Source organism: Ruditapes philippinarum, unplaced genomic scaffold (genome assembly GCF_026571515.1).
Source record: "Ruditapes philippinarum isolate M1 unplaced genomic scaffold, ASM2657151v2 ctg4899_1_1_1_1, whole genome shotgun sequence".
Classification (NCBI taxonomy): Eukaryota; Metazoa; Mollusca; class Bivalvia; order Venerida; family Veneridae; genus Ruditapes; species Ruditapes philippinarum.
In genome coordinates this window covers 108,761-128,779 of record NW_026866768.1, presented here as the reverse complement: position 1 = coordinate 128,779, position 20,019 = coordinate 108,761, and the positions used below count along the sequence as shown (strand labels likewise).

General features: G+C 31.8%; 1 pseudogene; it reads right to left on the bottom strand.

Moving 5' to 3' along the window:
- Positions 1–776: 776 nt before the first annotated feature.
- On the bottom strand, positions 777–19,962 carry LOC132733648 (uncharacterized; annotated as a pseudogene).
- Positions 19,963–20,019: the final 57 nt, after the last annotated feature.

Sequence of the window (20,019 nt, the reverse complement as noted above, 5' to 3'; positions counted from 1 at the left end):
GTCAAAAACCTTGACAGAGTTATGTACTCTTGTCTGTAGATGGAGGTTATGATGGTGAACAAGTATGGTAAGTTTCAAAGCCATACTTGTAATACTTCTGAAATAAAGTGGGGTGGTACGAAAAACTTAACCAAGGTGTGACGCCGACGCTAACGCGACGCCGACGCCGGGGCGAGTAGGATAGCTCCCCTTTTCATAGAAAAGTCGAGCTAAAAATCAAGGTACTATTTTTTGACCTGATTACCGCGGCAGTAAGATTTGGCGGACGGTTATTAACATTGGGTCGGCATAGCCTCCCCAAAAATTGCAATATTACATTGGGCCTTGACAATTCCAACTAATTATTCATTTGCATAAATAAACTAGTTTTAATGCTTAAACTGCTTAATTTGTATAATAGACTTGTCCAGTTTTGAAAATGGAATAATCCATAAAATATTTAAGGGATATCAGTATCAAATTACAAGAATTAAGCAAACAATAGGACTGTTTTACATTATTTAAATGAGTTTCTGTAAGGCTTGAAACAGATAATAGTGGCGTATTTTTGGTTTTCAAAAGTTGGCCAAAGAACATTAACTAACCTTTCAGAAATACAATATTAGTACAGTCCAATTAATGTACATAAGATTTCCAGGAAGATTTCAAGACCTTTTTCCTATAAACTCTCCAATTGACATGATTATTAATACCAAATAATCATGACTAAATAAAGGGATCAGTGGTTACAGGCAATATGTTTATTTGCTATAAAGACAGTGGTTAAGAGTTTGAGTCCAATGCTAGTCTGTAGGGATACATTCTAATTCCAAAAATTACAAAAAGCATAGCTTCCTTTTAATTTTTGTGGACATAACAATGTAACTAAAAATGTTACCTTTTTCTGTTAAAACTTGTTTGCTAAACAGCTTTGCGTAGTATCTCTGAAAAAAAGTGGAATAAAAATTTTATTACACAATTTACTTTTAAGAGCAATTAAAGCAGGCATTAAAAGATGTAATTTCAGCTTTACAGTTTTATAAGATAAGTTCGGTGAAAAATGGTTGATGACTGATATTCAATGAACAAGAGTGCCAATATGTCACAAAATATGCCCATCATAAAAACTCAGTCTCATAAAAGTGAACATTTATGTTAAATTCCCACAATTTATTATGATCAGTACTCACATTTTTATTTTATCTGACCTTGGACCTTTTCATGTGATCTCCATCTTCAAGGGGGCCTAAGGGACCATATTAATTTACGTAACATGATGCCTCTCATTATGTTTAACATTTGTCCCAAGTTAAATATTAATCCACTAATGTATGCAGAAGTTTTAACTATGGATATTTATTTTCCTCTGACTTCATACTGTGACCTTGACCTTTGACCTTAAGTCCTGCTTAATTTGTGTGATGCTATATCTCATAATGGTGAAAAATTCTTTCAAGTAATACCAAGATCCCTCCATGCATGTAGAAGATATGCTCTTTAAATTATATCTGGTGACCTTGACCTTACATAATATTAATCTGAATTATCCTGAAAATACTTTGTCTCATGATTGTGAACATTTCTGATATAATCCCTAGATTCATAAATACTAAAGTGTCCATACACACATTTTCATATTTCAATTTGACCTTTGACAGATAAGTGTGACCTTGACCTTTGTCGCAGAATCCTGAAATTTGCACACTACAAACAGCCTCAGCGTGGTGAACAATTGTACCATGCTTAACTAAAACCTCTCGATGCATGTAGAGGATTTGCTCTAAACAAGCATTTTCCTTTGACTTTTAGGTGCAACATGTGCCTTCTGTTAATTGACTGAAAATTTAATTTTACAGCAGAACAAAAATGATTGAAATTTATGTAATGCATCATACTAAAATGACCTTGTTTTGATAGTGGAATGCCCATTATTCAAGTAATCCAGGAAATGGTGAGCAGTAAAATCAAACAACCATAGACTAGCAAGGTCACTTCTTCACATTAGGAAGACTTCCTGGTCCCTTGAAGGAATATAACCCAAAACACTAACAGGTTCATGATTCAAAGTCTATTCAACTTGGTGATTGAGGCTCCTAGTTACAAGGATTATAGGTTTGACCGTTTCACAATTGACATTGACCAGTTTCACAATTGATATTGACCATAACTATTTAAACATGATACCTTTGCAAACATTCAAAGTCTAAAACAGTAGAAAATTCTTAAACTTCAAACACTACATGTACATATACAATATCAAAAATATTTGACACTAAATGAAAACACTACAAATGAGGAAAAAGTATATGAACTGACTGAAAAGAAACAAGTGCAGCTTAATTCACTCAAACTAAGAGAAATCAATTACCAAACCTAGACTTCCATTTAGAATTTCATAATATCCCAGCTAGCCCCCCTATCCCCCCCAACAAGTGTTAATATAATTTTCACATTCCAAGCAGGAGTGCTGCAAAAAAATTCTTTTAAGTTTCAATGTTCATTGGAAAATTTTTTTATATCGGTCAATTCAACTTTCCATTACTTGTTTACTTTACTTTAACCTTCACCTTAATCTTACTTTACTGTATTTGTTGGGAAAGTTTTAATGTTTCAGAAGAGTTATAGAAGTTTTCTATGAAACATGCCATTAACCATGCCATGAGTCAACCATACCAAATTTTTTAAAAAAACTTATTGTGAAATACATGTAATATTATAGGAAATTTTGTTAATTTAGATCAATTTTGAAATGTAAAATGAATCATCATATTAATGTGGATTGACTGTATAAAGTGAAATACATGTAATAAAAGACAAAACTCCTGGAAAAGGATTCAATTAATATAAGTGTTATGCTTGTTTTCCAATCCATAAATATTGTGATGTAAATTGATACATGCTTGTAAATTTGCTATATAAAATATGTTTTAACTAAAATATTTTCACTCAAAATCCTATAAAATACAATCATAAAATCAAATACAGCTTTAGAACCCTTATCCTACTTATTTTAAGGTGACCTATAGGCCTATAAGGCCGGGTGTTCTTTATTTACATTGTATGTATGTAATTTTCATGAACGAAAACACATGTCACTATAATAAAAGATTATTATTATTATTATTATTATTTTATATATTTCATTAGCCTCGCTTTGAAATTCAAATTCTAATTTTAAGAGATTTCAATTAACAAAATACAATCAAAGGATGAAGATGATTTTCGAATTATGAAAAATGAGTCATTAATATTTTTAGTTTGCACTCAAGCAACCATTTTCAGGGGGAAATAAGTCTGAATGAACTAAATTCAAAGCTTCTTGTTTCTTTAACCTGGGGTCATGGTAACTAGGTAAAGCTGTAACGCTACTGTACTGATCAGGGGAGTTAACAGTTACAGACTATTTATATTCTTGAGGAACAAGGAATTTGTATGCATTTATAATGATTGTTGTAGTACCGGTAATGTCCCATAAACTCTTACAATTTTTTTTTGTATATTTCCATGAAACGGCATTCCTAAAAATGATAACTTAATACATGTATACTGTGTCTATTCTAGGAAGGGGGATTGGGGATTCACTCATATTGTTGCGAATTCCCCCCCCCCCCCCCCAATTTTTTCAGGCAGGGGGAAAAATTTACAAAGAAAAAGAAGGAAAAAGATCAACAAAAGAAATTAATTCTCACTTTTCTATAAAAATTCCCCCTGTTTTTCGAATCCTAGAAAAGCCACTGTGTATACATGTATATTTATAAATGTTTTTCGTCCTCCCAATTCATTTGGACGGAGTGGTTGGGGGGGGGGATGTCTGCCCTTACAAAACATATCAGAAGACACTGTCCACCACAGCAAAATCAGGAGGCAAATGTTTGCAGGGACAATGTTCTAAATATGAGCTCAATAATCATTCCAGTGAGAGGTCATAGATTATTGTTTGCAGAGGTTCAAAATTAATGATGTGATAAACTCCACTGTGTAAATTTCTCACTTACTTCACAGGTAAGAAGCAACTTCTTCACAATGGTGTTAATAACACCAAAAGGAGAAATAATTAGAAATTGATACTATGATGTCAATTCACCATACTTGTCACCAGTTTGCTTTGAAACTGCAAGCCAACAAACTGTCATATAGATATGAAAATCATGAAGTGTGTAACCATAGAAACATGGAAATCAAAGAAGCTAATGTGAGGTTGAAAAGGGCTGCAGAAATAAATTACGTAGAAATATAAGACACCTTGTTTTAACAAAGACTACAGAATTTTAAGCTCGCACAAATAAGTACTTATACAGCAGTATACATGTAAGTTCTGCATACATAGAAACTGGCTAAATGATGTTCATTTGTATTATTTCATAAATTAAAGACAATGTGTCTAGCCATACAGTGGGCACAATAATTGTACTATTAACAAGAGCTGTCGGTAGGACAGCAACGCTCGGCTATTCTTAGTGCTTGATAGTAAAAAAAAGCCTTGATTAAAAGGTAAAATTTTCTCAGTAAAGAAAAAGGCAAAATTTTTCTTTAAATCCATATTACAGTTATAGGCATTAAAGAGAGTCCTATTATGCTCTCAAAGAAGAGTATAAAATTTCAACATGTTTCAAAGCCTTATGACAATGAACTTTGAAAATATTTGAGGTATTACAAAAACTTTAACGTAAATTCTAAGTCGAAAAAGGGGCATAATTCTGTCAAAATGCTTGATAGAGTTACCTCCTCCTGTAAACAGGTTGGGGTCATGATCGTCAACAAGTACATGCAAAGTTTTAAGGCCATATGTCAATGGACTATGAAAATATTTGAGGTATAACAAAAACTGTAACGTAAATTCTAAGTAGAAAAAGGGGCTTAATTCTGTCAAAATGCTTGATAGAGTTACCTCCTCCTGTCTACAGGTTGGGATCATGATGGTGAACAAGTGTGCAAAGTTTCAAAGCCATATGTCAATGGAGTTTGAAGATATTTGAGGTATTACAAAAACTTTAACGTAAATTCTAAGTCGAAAAAGGGGCATAATTCTGTCAAAATGCTTGATAGAGTTACCTCCTCCTGTCTACAGGTTCGAATCATGATGGTGAACAAGTTTGCAAAGTTTCAAAGCCATATGTCAATGGACTTTGAAGATATTTGAGGTATTACAAAAACTTTAACGTAAATTCTAAGTCAAAAAAGGGGCATAATTCTGTCAAAATGCTTGATAGAGTTACCTCCTCCTGTAAACAGGTTGGGGTCATGATGGTGAACAAGTGTGCAAAGTTTCAAAGCCATATGTCAATGGACTTTGAAAATATTTGAGGTATTACAAAAACTTTAACGTAAATTCTAAGTCGAAAAAGGGGCATAATTCTGTCAAAATGCTTGATAGAGTTACCTCCTCCTGTCTACAGGTTGGAGTCATGATGGTGAACAAGTGTGCAAAGTTTCAAAGCCATATGTCAATGGACTTTGAAGATATTTGAGGTATTACAAAAACTTTAACGTAAATTCTAAGTCAAACAAGAGGACAGCAACGCTCGACTATTCTTAGTGCTTGATAGTAAAAAAACTTGATTAAAAGGTAAAATTTTCTAAGTAAAGAAAAAGGCAAAATTTTTCTTTAAATCCATATTACAGTTTTAGGCCTTGGAGAGAGTCCTATTATGCTCTCAAAGAAGAGCATAAAATTTCAACATGTTTCAAAGCCTTATGTCAATGGACTTTGAAAATATTTGAGGTATTACAAAAACTTTAACATTAGTGGTTACGCTGACGCCGACGCTCGGGTGACTACAATAGCTCTACTTATTCTTATCGAATAGTCCTGCTAAAAATATAAGTATTATTCAATTTGCAATAGTGGAGAACATTCACATTCTAACATTAAATTTTTGACACCATAGGCTTTGAATTGTCTCCAATTATAAATTCAACATTGAATCTAACATATAACATATTATTGGCAGTCTTATCCCCCCATAGACTGTATCTTACTTAAATCAAAAGTGGTACATTTAGGTATTTATATAATACGACTGATTGAAGGTATAAATGCCATGACATCATTTCATGTATCTGAGACTGTTCCAGCACACAGTCATGTTCTATATGAAATATTTATGTACACCAATTAATATTTGTTGACATTGTCAGGTTGGCATACCATAAATGAAACATAAAACTTTCTGTGGTGTATTTTTCCATGATCAGTATGTGTTTGACATTACAGTACTACACTCAGCATGATTAATTTTGTAACATTCCTGACACACATATTTTGCTGTGGTAGAAGAACATTATTCCAAGGCTTGGTAATTTTTCCGGGATTGGTGTTTTTTTCCAGGGCTTGGTATTTTTCCAGAACTACATGTATTTGCCTGAAATCAATCTACCAAGTGTATATCAAAGTATGTATTGTCGACAGAACTGACCACTCTTTATCGCTAATTGAAGAGTCATCTATGAGAAAGTGGTAATATTGATTTTAATAACACTCCTAAATGAGAGTTAAACTAACTTAAAGGTAAATTAGTTTTAAACTAACTTAAAGCTACATGCCTCCAGATGAGTCAAAATATTTCAAGAAAATTAAACTTCAGCAAAATGTATTAAGATTTTAAGAAAAGTAAAAAGATTCAAGAATGACGATTCTACTAATAATTGACATGTTATGTGCATTTAATCAATGATTTTGTACAATTTATCACCATAAAGGGCTATTTCTGCATATCTTGACCTCTTTTTGGTAATTAATGTGGATTGTGAGAGCCTTTAGTGCCATTTTCAATGTAAAATACTTTCTTTTTCCAATTCACAATGTTTTACTGTTTTATGAACATTAGCATGAATCAAGAGGCATGCTGCTTTAAATACAGTGACAAACTCATGTCCATGCAAGGGGACTAACTGACCATGCAAGCTCTATACTACTAGCTGACCAATCAGTTTAAAAATGGATACTTGGGTCAAAAAGTCGGCTTTTGTAAATTTTACGAAGAAATAAACATATTTATAAGCAGCACACCTGTCCAGTGTCACACAAACATGTTGCTATTGTATGTCCTGGACCCATCTGTTTGGCAAGCTGGTAGGCTGCGGAGATGTTCAAACCCGACGATGCACCAACAAAAAATCCCTCTTCATCTAACAATCGGAATGTCTGAAATGTTATAGATATGTCATGTTTCAGTTTCATACAAAACTAATATTATGGTCTTAAATAAAATGTGTGCCTAAAATGGTTGAAGGTCATATTGCTTGAACGTTGAAGGTCATGGTCTTTTTGGGGCTATAGCAAGATTTCAAGATGTAAATGTAAATCTCTTTCCTGAGGATTAATTGTGTCAGAAAATAAAGGAAATCTATGTATATATTATGATTATGATGAATTAAGTGATGGTGAAATTTCCTGAATTATGAAAATTTGACCTTCAAAATGTTTGGCTTTATAATAATGCAGGCACTTTTAAAAGGGTCTCCACAGAGGTATTTTGACGTGATGGGACTGCAAATAATTTTTCATTTGATGTCAGTCTAGACCTCTAACTTGTGTGCAAAATTTCAAATCATTCACTCAATCCATTGTTTCCAGAATTATTATTCTAATTGTGATTGGCCTTAAAATGACCTAAAATTGAAAAGTGGTTGCAACTCAAATTGGGCAAAAAATGGCACAAAAATACAATAATCTATTCATTCCTGAGTATATTTCTTAATTACCTTTCTGCTTTAAGTGCCTTAGCTGATCTATAAAGAAAATTCAAATTTCATGTTGAGTTCCTTTAAGGATGGTAACTTTCAAAATATGATCTTGGCTTCAAAGACGCCAGCACTATTTTACCATTTCTACAGCATCTTTATCCAGTATACACATTGCATCGTCAACAGGTGCCCCTTTCATGTTCTCTGTGACACGACCTTGACCTATTCCCTCAGTTATTGAGCTACCATCTGTCCTTTCTAACTGACCATTCTTAAACCAATTATATAAGACACTTCCCTGGAATAAAAGGTAAAGTCAATCAAGGTCTTATCTAAAGCTTAGATAATTAAACCCCCAGCTAAAAATGCCTATAAGTTTATTCATATATGTTATCGCAACTTATGACAAACACAGGGCAACTCCTAAGGAAATGTCAGTTTATATATGGAGGCTAGATTAAGATTTAAAGTGACATTATGCTTATTTTTCCATTTTAAAGTTGTGCTAATTGGATTACATATTTCAAAAATAATCATCAACAAAGAAATACTTTCAATAATTGAATTTTTTAAAAGTTATAAGCAAAGTCTACCAAATTCTTGCTTGCCCCTTTAGTGAAACACAAACGCAACTTTTACTACTAAAGGGAAGCTACTCTAGATAAACTAAAATACAGAATTTAATGCTTCATTTATATAAATTACAGAGGTGCACAATTAATTTTCTCTGTTTAAGGTATAGAAGGTTGTTTTAACATTATATTATATCAATTATTATTCACTTAGTTTCTAGATTATGATAATTAATGTACAAAACAGTAAGTAATAAATTTATTCCAGTATTCATGCGTTATTAGTGGATATTTTGGCGTGTCCAAAAGTTAGCAAATTTAAAATTCTAGATATTTGACGTGAGGAAATATGAGCGAATGTTGCAAGAGTAGAATTTAATGACAGGTTGGTTGATTTTTTCGCTGGAGGAAATTTTAGCAATTTTTGTCAATTGGCGAAATTCACCAATATTTTCGCATTTCTAACTTAATCACTTTTACAGTATTCTGTCTAAACATTCCTTTATGTTCACAAAATACAGACACGTCTTGTCAACGAATCAAACCTTCTGTGTAAAATAAATTTAAAACTTTAACAAAATAAGCTTAGTTTTTTTATAATTTTCTTGTAGCTTTTATATTTTATCCAAAAAAAAATTTATTATCAATAACTGGTCAATCACCATAGTCAATCTCTTGAAAACAATAATTCAACTCAACTTGACAGAAAAAATATGAGCATAATGTCACTTTAATTGAAAACTAATGTCACTTTGATTGAAAACAGTGCTGAAAAGTTCTGACCCTAACATTCCCTTCAATTAATGTATAATAATTTCAAAACTTTATCAATAAAACATCTTTAAAATCATACCTGGGGATCTGCACAAACAACTTGTATTTTGGGGTTTTTGTCTTTAAGGTAGATACCTGTCCCTGTAAAAAGTAACATATACATTACTTGAGTTGTATCACACAAACACTGTAAAGCAAATTTCCAGCTATTAAAACCATTAAGATGAGAATCTTTAACCCTTGCCAAGCAAAATATCTTAAATGGACATTTCCATCTTTCAATCTGGACAGGACCATTTATTGTTTATAGGGAAAATTTCAAAAATAATATTGACTGAATTGCAAACACCATTATCAGATAGTACAGATGGTACAAAGTGAGGAAATATGTTTTTGTCACATCATGTACATACCAGATTCAAATGTTAAACCACTATACATGACATACATGTATATAATTAAAATTCTGACATAGAATTCGAATTATGGAATAAGAATAACCATACTGTTTAGATACTATTTAGTTACAGCAATACTGTAATGGTCATATACTGTAGCAACTTTACCAGGAGAGGAAGACATCAGGTGCTCTCTTTGCATTATTTAAGGCTTATGGACACTGGAGAATAGCTAGAACAGCTTTATCCTATCTACCTGAATTCATACCTGATTCATACTCTCATTGTCTAATTGGCTAGGGGCAAGGGTCAGTAACCTTAACTACAGGGGTTGTAAAGAATTGTTATATTTTGTTTGAGTTTGTTTGATTTTCTGTCACACCAACATACAATGTAGTACAGGTCATACAGTGACTTTCCAGCTTTACTGGTGGAGGAAGACCTCAGGTGTTCCTACATACATTATTTCAGGCACAAACAGGCTCCTAATGTCTGTAAGCTAGCTAGATAGCTTCCTCTCTTGAAAGCAGTCCCTCATGGGATTCAAAACCACAAGAGCAAGCTGGCGATATAAACCACTTGACCATGGAGACTGCTGACCTTTTAATTAATGAATAATTGTTAGAGAGAGTGACAAGTTGTCAAAAGTAAATGTAATTTATTTATAGATTTAAAAACTTTCTATATTACTATTTACTAATAAGAAATCAAAACTACCTGCAAGTGTTCCCCCTGTCCCAGTTCCAAACACTACAGCATTGACTTTACCATCTACAATGTAAGATAAAATATTACACGCAATTCTTCTTTACTTACTGCATGTCATCCTCTTATCATAATTTGAACTTGAAACTGTCTCTAATTATTGAAAGGGATTTCAAGATTAAAATTCTGACAATTAAGTACATGTACAAAAATGTTACATGTAATGTCTAGTTAGACTGTATGGGTTTGCCAGGTGTCCAGGACTCTCGACCTATGACATTACAAGTTGCTATCACTGGTTTTCAAAAATGTAAGAGGAAATGGCATTTGATTTATTACTACAGTTGAATATTATGTACTTTTCCCCCTGTCATAATAAATTCTACATTTCCCTTTACAAACAAACATTTTAGACACACAACTTGAAGTCAGAGCATTGGTATAACAAATTCCTGGCCAAATATAAAATGCTTAAAATATATATGTGTTTTAATGTGAAATTCAAGTGTGAGTAGTGATAATAAATTGTCTACACTACTAGTAGAGAACCAGGCCAGCCTGCATAATCCTTGCCTGGCCAGGCTCTAGACTGATGGCTGATTAACCATAGCATTCTGATACTGGTTACCAACAAATTGAGAATATAAAAGAACAATTCAATACTTAAACCAAGGCAAATCAAATTCAATAATTTAGCACATTAAAGTAAAATACAGTCCTTTAATGCCAAAACATCAGGACCACTATACAATGTATATATACACAGACAGAAAAATTAGAAAACAAAAATATGTAATATACTTGTTTCTTGCCATATTTCTGGTCCTGTTGTTTCAATATGTGCCCTTCTATTAGCTGTATTATCAAACTGATTGGTCCAAACAGCATTCTCTAAAGTATCTGCATACCTTTTTGCCTATTTAATACACAGGAAAAATAAAAATAAGATAAACATTTTAGGCTATCATATCCTGCAGCAACAGAATATAGCTTAGTATGAAAATGATCTTTACTCTGGTTTTTCTTGAAATTCAAACTAATTTGGCTTTTCTCGGCTTTCTATTGACAGATATGAAGCTATTATTTAAAAACTTTATTTTTTTTACAATTTAAAGGCATGCTCCCATTTAGGTTCATTGCTTTTCAAAATGCATGCAATATAACAATATAGGCAGTATGTGGATGCTTACAAACAAAACTTGAAACAAAGAGTTTACAAAAGATTCTACATGACCTTATAAAGTTATGCCAGTGTATATCTCTTTAATTTTGAGGAGATAATTATCTCACCTGGTGATTATAGTTCATCTCGTCAGTGAATGGTTTTACAGGACAAGGTCTGACGTCTGCTCCTAAAGTCTTTAACATATCAATCTTCTCCTGCAAAATATATATCTACAGTGTTATGGTTGACTGCACACCTACCTTCCTAATAAGTACAACCTGTAAAAGCTATGTCAGGGACTATGATTCTTTGAAACAGTGGTCTTGAGCTTTGTTACTTCAATAAAGCGAGTTCAAACCCAAGCCAAAGTCAGACTTTTTCTGATGCATTTGCATGTTGCCGTTACAAACTAAATATGCTTATAAGGAACTCTACTCTAGTCAAAAAGTCTAAAAACATAAATTTGAAATTTTTTCATAGATCAAATTTAATGAAGTAATAGTATGAAAAAATCAGAAAGGAATAATTAAGAAATATATGCAGAATTACACGGAAAATCAACTTCTTTTTAGTCTTATCCCTATTCATTTTTTGGTCATTTTGCACAATGAAATTATCATTCTGGAAAAAACAGAGTGATGGAAATTAAATCGGGCAATTTTTGCAAAAAATTTTTTGGGGTTCCCAACACTAAAATTTAAAAATTTTAAAAAAAATTTTTAGTAAGTAAATTTTCGGGAAAATCTTTTCCCACCCTTTTTAAAGTTAAAATTAGAAATGTGTCCAAATGGGCAGGGGAAATTGCTCCCAAAATTTCCCCAACGTTTGCCCAGTCTATTTTGATATACAGCAGGACATTTATAAACCAAAGTAAAAGAAAAAAGGAAAATTCTAATAAACCCCCTTACCCAAAAACTCCCAATCCAATTAAACCCAAATTTTTAAACCAATTTGTTTTTTTTAAATAAAAAAATTCCAAGAATTTTCAAAAATCCCCAATTTTATTTTTTTGTTATTTAGCATGCTGCCCAAACAGCCCCTGTTAATTTTTTCATGATTCAAACGCCCAAATATTTTTTGGGAAATTTTGGTTTTTTAGAAAGTTAAGGGAAATTATTTCCTCAAATTTGCTGAAAAAAAATTTTACAATTTTTAACCCCAAAAGTGAACATTTTAACATGCGCCCAAAAAATTTTCTGAAAATTTTTCAATTTTTCTCGGTAAAACTTTTTTGGGGCTAACCCAAACCAAAAAATTTTTACTAACCCAAGAGCCAAATAACTTTTGATAAAACAAATGGAACCACGGGTTTGGAAAATTTAAATATAAATTGGCTCAAAAATTCCCTTTTAAAAAGTTTAATAACTAAATTACTTTTTAAAAGGGAAAAAACTATAAAATTTTCCCAAAATACAAATGCAGCAAGGATTATCTTTCATTAGATAAAATTTCTTGTACATTTGACAAGCATAGAAAACAGACTTTATTGGCCTTTCATTATGTATTAAATAAATTGTCATTAGCTATACATTGTTTTAAGCAAACCAAGCTCATCAGTGGTGTTCCTTTTGAAGCTTTAACTTTTCTCTATTCAAGGGTTCATTGTAAAACTGTTGTAAGTCCTTTATTTCAGATAAGTTACTGCAGTTCTGTGGTCAACCCTCGATTTTTATTATCTTTGGATTCTAATTCTTCAACACAAATATAAAAAATTATACAAAAGTGCAACCCCACACGTGTTTTGATGACATTCAAATAGTATTTATGTAAACATCTGAGCACTTTAAAAAGACAATGCTTATTACTACAAAAAAGTACATTTCATTGGCATCTATGTTACCAATTTTTAAAATTATATGGTATTACATTAGTTGTTGAATACATTTTTGGTAGCTGAATGGTCGAAACATATTATTAGCTGCCTGACGGAATTGTGAACATAGCCAGAATAACATCTATATCATGGTGATATTCTGTAATTTGCATGTTGTCCAAATAATTGTACAATACAATGAGATATTGTGATATTTTGTGTATGGCAAATATCCCCCTCTAGAAGCGAGATTATGACCCAGAACAAACATATCTAAGAATGCAGCTTTGGCACATCAATACACTTTTGACTAATCAGCGTGTGGCAACAAAAGTCTGTCCTGTTATGTTTTTCTTTCATAACTTTTTTTAAATATTTCATTTTATTGTTGGGATAAAGTGCTCATTCTAGTCAATATCCTATACTTAAATTTTTTTTTTCAATTAGAGAAACTGCATGTTTTGACCACAAGTGTTCAGCTTGTGGATATTTGTCACTAACCCCAACCTCTGTAACTCAAACCTTTCCCGAACAATCTAAGCTGCAGTGTTTATATATAATGTATATATAACATTTCTTTCATTAAAAAATATAATATATAAATAATATTTAAAGGCATGTAGAGACCAATAAATAGGTTTCTTACCTAAATGAGCCTGCGCTACACTTTATTCAATAAAAAAGAAAAGGACTTTGAAAAAGTTATTGACGAAACTAAATGATAAAATCCTGGACTTACATTGTACTTTTCAATTGGTTTTCTGCCCTATACAGATCATACAAAGTAATGTTGTATAAGCATCATGTAATATGACACATGTTGCTAGATTGGGGGTTGTTATGAAAAACTATATTCTCTTAGTATATTGTCCATCAACAACTATATAACAAACTCATTAAACTGCCAACTTTTTTTTTCTTTACTTTTCTACAACAAATATACAAGTTACCTTAGAAACTGGTTATCAGGCATATAGATGACACACTTGTACCCCATTGCCAGACCACATGTGTGCCAGTCCAATACCAGTGTTACCAGCAGTGCCTTCAACCACTGTTCCCCCTGGGCCTAACTGTCCTGTAAACAATAATAAGCAGATGAAAACATGTAAGTATAATACCATCAGGGAAAACAGCCTTTGAGCCATGTCACGACAAAAACAACATAATGGGTTTGTGACCAGCATGGATCCAGACAACAGACAAGCCTGCACATCCCCGCAGTCTGATCAGGATCCATGCTGTTCACTTACCAACCCTATTGCAAGTAGAGAAACTGATAGCGAACAGCATGGATCCTGATCAGACTGCGTGGATGCGCAGGCTGGTCTGGATCCATGCTGGTCGCAAACGCACTATGTTGGTTTTGTCGTGACACAGCTCATTTATTTCTTCATTAATGTAAGCTTTAATTACATGAAGTGGAAACCCCCAGTTAACCATATATAAATGCTTAAATATTCTGTGCGCACCTTTTTTTTAAAAAGGGACAAATTCGGTCAATTTTAATTTTGACGGTTTTTAGGGAATTTTAAAATGCCCTTTTGGGAAAATGTAATTAAAACCCCGTGAAATTTTCTTTTGGTTTTCCTTTTCCCAAATTTCAGATTTTTTTCTTTTTCCTAATGAAAACTAAAAAAACTTTTTTTATTTGGGGACCATTCAGACAGCTTTTTTTAAAGGTTTTTTTTTTGGGGAAAAATTTTTTCTCAAAAACCCTCCTAAAAAATTTTAGTTTTTTATTCCTATTTTCACTCAAAATTTAAAAAAATATTAAAAATTTTTACAAAAAGGCTACCAATTTATCTTTTTAAAATTTAATTTTCAAAAACCCTTTTCCCGGGGGGGGAAATTATGTTTATAACTGGACTCAAAACAAAGTAATATCGTAATTCTTCTATGTATACAAATGTAAAAACCTTTATCCAGAGCATCTTTGATAAGAAAGTAAGCAGCCCTGTCCTTAACTGATCCACCTCCATTACAAAACTCAGCTTTAGCTAAAATTTCACAACCTGTAAAGTTGAAAATATATAGACGATATTGAGTTAGTGTAGGTTTAATACTGAATTTATTGAACAAGTTGAATAAAATCATAATATGCGAGCCTCTGGCCAGCATAACATTGTTTTTTTCAACGAGTTCAATAAATTTAGTATTGAATCTACACGAATATAATATTCTATTTGTCACATATATAAAATAAGAATAGTAAACTGTTAAAAAAAAAGAGTTATTTTTCGTTGATGCGCCTATAGTGTAACACTATCATTAGCGCTTTACTGCTAAATTTATATAACGAACAAATTACGTCGCGTCAAAGTGTTATTACACTATTACACTAAAACCCTTTTTATTACATGGCTTTATTACACTCCTGCACCGAAGATTATGTGATAAAATTGATTTCTCCCTCAACAAAAACTGTATCCATTTATATTATGTAATTTTTTTACCTGCCATAGGGAAATTAATAAAATGATATCATAAGTATGTTTAGCAAATCCAAGAACATATTCATCTATCATTGAATGATCCAATCAATTGTACATTATCCATACCTGTTTCATCACTGATTTTGTTGATTCTTACTAAAGGTGTCCTGAAAAAAAATTACAATAAAAATTTAAAACATGACAGGTGACAAATAAAGCAGTAGTACCTTTTGAATCATTATTTAATGCTGCATGTTTATAATATCAATTTTAATTGGACAATAACTGTAGTAATTTTTATACTATACTCTGCATTAAAATGAATAAAATTGATATTTTTCATCAAAGAAATAAATAAATATTCAACTAAATATTCAATCAATATTGGATAAAAGACTTTTTGACATGTTATATGGGTTGTGTATAAATGGTTATATAACAGATAATGTCTTGTAAGCTAACAACCATTTATACTGGGCAATATTAACCTGTCAAAAATCTTTTTATAATTTAACCAAAAATAATGTCCCATACCAGGCTACATGTAAATACAGCGTATCTTATGTCATAATGTGGACTTGTCTATCTGTCTATATGAACAAAACCATAAATCAGTTTTATGGAAAATTTCAAAATATGTACCGACTTGAAAAGCAAATATTGCAGACCATGATGAGACAGCATGAATCATGCCAGCGCATCTTGGTCTACACTACTGGGCAGTGTCATAGATAGAATAAGTCACCCCCTGCAGCCTATGGTATATATGAGCCATGCCATGAAAAAACCCAACGTGATGTTGTTTGCGACCAAGCATGGATCAAGACCAAAGGGATCGATGCTGTTCGCTATCAGTTTCTCTCTACTTGTTATAGGGTTTGTAAGGACCAGCATGGATCCTGATCAGACTGCTAGGATGCGCAGACTGGTTTAGATCCATGTTGGTCGCAAACGCATAATGGTTGGTTTTTTATCTCAAACAATGAGCTTCTTTAATTTTTTTAAAAATTTTTGTTAAAAGTCTGTGCTGAGGCCCAGGGATCTTTTTTATACTCAATTTTCTAATTAACGGGAAAATTATTTAAAAAAGTTTCAAAAATAAATTTAAAATTTAAAAGAAAAACTTTTTTTCTTTTTCTTTTTTAAAATTTTTATTTTTTTTTTTGTTGGTTTATAAGTCCCTTCCCTTTCCATCAAATGAGAACTGCAATTTTCAAAATTCCTTTTTTGCTTCCCCATTTTTTGCCCAAAACCCCCAACATCAAATGAGATAAAAAAGGGTTTGCGCTTCCACTTAAATTTTTAAATTTGACGGATAGAAAACCCTATCCCTAATCTGATTTTCATTTGGAAAAACAAACTTTTAATTTTTAAAAAACAAAAAATTCCATTGGGCATTTTTGGTTTTTTTTTAACAAAAATTTTGCAGTGAAATTCTTATTGTATCCACCAATCTGATAATTAGAAAAAGACAGGTCAGGGATCTATGCATCAATACTTGAAAATTTAAGGACAGCCCATACTAAGGCTTAAACAATCATATTGGCTAGAAGGCTTCTTTGTGTAACAAAATGCAATATGCTTGAATTACCTGCCCACCATTCCCACAATGCCTCGTCTGATAGCATCCTGAAAAGTTCAAAATATTACTGCAACAGTCAAAATTAATATCTACAAGTATGCAAATTTTTTATCCATATCATTGAAAAATAAAAACATGGAGCTCATTCAAATTTTAGGATGAATGTACAGTCATGAAAATGTTATACATATGATAAATATATGAAAAGTTGAAATATTATATTATATATAATATAACAGATCACACTCTGTAAGTTGAAGGTGATAATGACATGATAATAGCCTATAACCACACATGTCTGATTATCTGTACTTTTGTGCTTGCTGTTCAGACCAAATTAGTGAGAATGCTACCTATTAATTTTAAGCATTTTGATATTGAATCAACAGACGATAAACACAGACAGTTTGAATTGTTTCAAATTTAAAAACAGGACATGCATTTCACACTGTTACATATCTTGGCAATATTTACCCTTGAAGCAAGCCTGTAGGGATTCAGCTCACTAACCAAATATTTTTATTAATAACACTCCCCACTGCTACCTGTACCCAAAAATATATAATATTATAAACAATCATTCCTGCTGTATGGCAGACACTACGGCTTATATATCTAAATGGTGGTGCAGAACAGTGCATAGGCACTTAATTGGTTTCGTGGTAAATTCTGATTTGATTGAATGTTAACATTTTTTAACGTAGTAACTGTCTTGATTCTTAAACTGTCATTTTTCCGATTTGACTAAAAAAACATTACTTACATCAGAAAATGTCGGTTTTAGAATAATCAAGAAATCTTCGTTAAAAAAAACTTTACATTCAATTAAATTTTCAAGAGTTCTACAAACCTCTCAAATGGGATTTATCCTGAAACCAAGTGCTTAAGTAGTCCTTTAAATATGACGTCGCTTTGAGATATTTTTGCTTCTGCGCAAAGCATGTTGGTCAAGCTTGACCAGACATAAACTATAACAAGCCTGTAACTCTGATATATCGGACTAGTGCTTAGCAGTGCCCCATGCACCAATTAATGTGACAGAAAAACAAGTGCAGTAGAATCATAGATGTAGTTATCTATGTCTCTGGTAGAATAGTATAATCTTTCTATTATCATAACATTAAAATTCTTGACCAGTTCTATATGAACAGTATGGGGCATAACTCTTTATCAGTTTATTTAGGCCTACAGATGCAGAATCCTGAGGGGGGAAAGGGGGTTATTCATTTTTAATAAAAATTTTGGGAAAAAAGCATTTTTTTAAAAAAAAGGGCTGTGAATTATTAAAAATATGTTTTGGAAACTTTCCTATTTTCAAAAATTGAAATAACTAAAATTAATGTGTACGTTGTACATTTAACCCAAAAAAAAATGAGTTTATTTTTTATATCGATCTTTTGTCCAAAATTGCTGCCCTTTTGGGGTTTGTAAACGGGATGAAAAAACGTGACCTGGACAGTTTACAATGTTGTGTTTTTCTTTAAAAACCCAAAGTGAAAAAAAAATTCCCAAAAAGAAAATGTTTAATAAAAATCACATTTGAAACATGGCGCACAGGTTTCTTTTTAAATTTTCCACTTTGGGTTTGGGTTTTAAATTGAAAATTGTACCAGGGATTTCCCCCGAAACAGCTGACATTTTGGGAATATCCTAAAAAGGTCAAGGAAACAAGTATTATTCCCAAAATTTTTCCGTTAAGGGGCCGGGTACCGTTACAAATACGGCTTTTAAAACTTAACAATATTTTTATTTTGAATTTATTTTGTAAAATTTATTTATAGCTCAAATTAAAAAAAATTGCAGTTGAAAATTTTAAATTTTTGGCCCCATTTTATTTTCGGGAAAAATTCTTTCTCGCAAAAAATGTAGTTTTTTTTTCCTTTTTTACCCCTTTTGTAAAAATTGGGGAACCAGTTTTTTTATTCTATCCCAGGTACAATGTACATAATTATGTAGATAACAGTTCGTTGATCATGTTATCATTGTCCGTGAATTAATACAATGTAGCGCACACGTAAAAATACAATAAAAACAAATTAAATAGTTCGGTGAATGTGTCCATGGTAGCTGGGACATATATAAAATGTTATGTCCCATAATGTAGCATGTTGTCTTCTTGTAACTTCTTTAGAACAAACTAAACAGTGTGCTGATTCCGTCATGCTGCTTTCTGTACACCACACTGATTCACTCATATGTCAATAGTTTGCAATTTGTTTGTGATTTGTTAGATTACTCATTTCTGAATGTGTGATAATCATATATAAAACGTTTGCATTTATATTAATAATTGCTCATGTGTGATTTTTAAAAAGTAATATTAAAGTTATAAAATTCGGTCTTTTTTATAACTGTTATGCTCTATATTATTTGTATTTTATATAAATTATATATATATGGTACGTATCCTCCAAAATATATAAGTGGTACGTAACCTCCAAAAATGGTACGTAACCTCCTGGTACGTATCCTCCGTGGTACGTAACCTCCAGCTAGTAATCTTTTTTTTTTCAATATAAAAATTACACAACAAATATATATATTTAACATACAACTTTAATGTACAAATATAGCCATATCAGATACATTCAATTAAAATGTCTCTAGCAATATTACACCACGACTTTAATTACAGACGTGATTATGTACACAATATATATGCCTATTGGGGTTATCGTATTTATTTTGCTGAACCCGCATCGAAATATCTAAAATGGGACACTTTCTTGCAATATAATTATTTAATTTTCACACTATTTTAAGTAATATGGTCACAGGGTCGCCTGTAAAGTCGTGACCCAGCTTGTCTATTAATAATACATAAATTTGGTGCAAAATGTTTGCCCACCTCATGACACGATATGTAGTACATATATCCTTACAGTGATATTATATATTTTTTTATTTGTG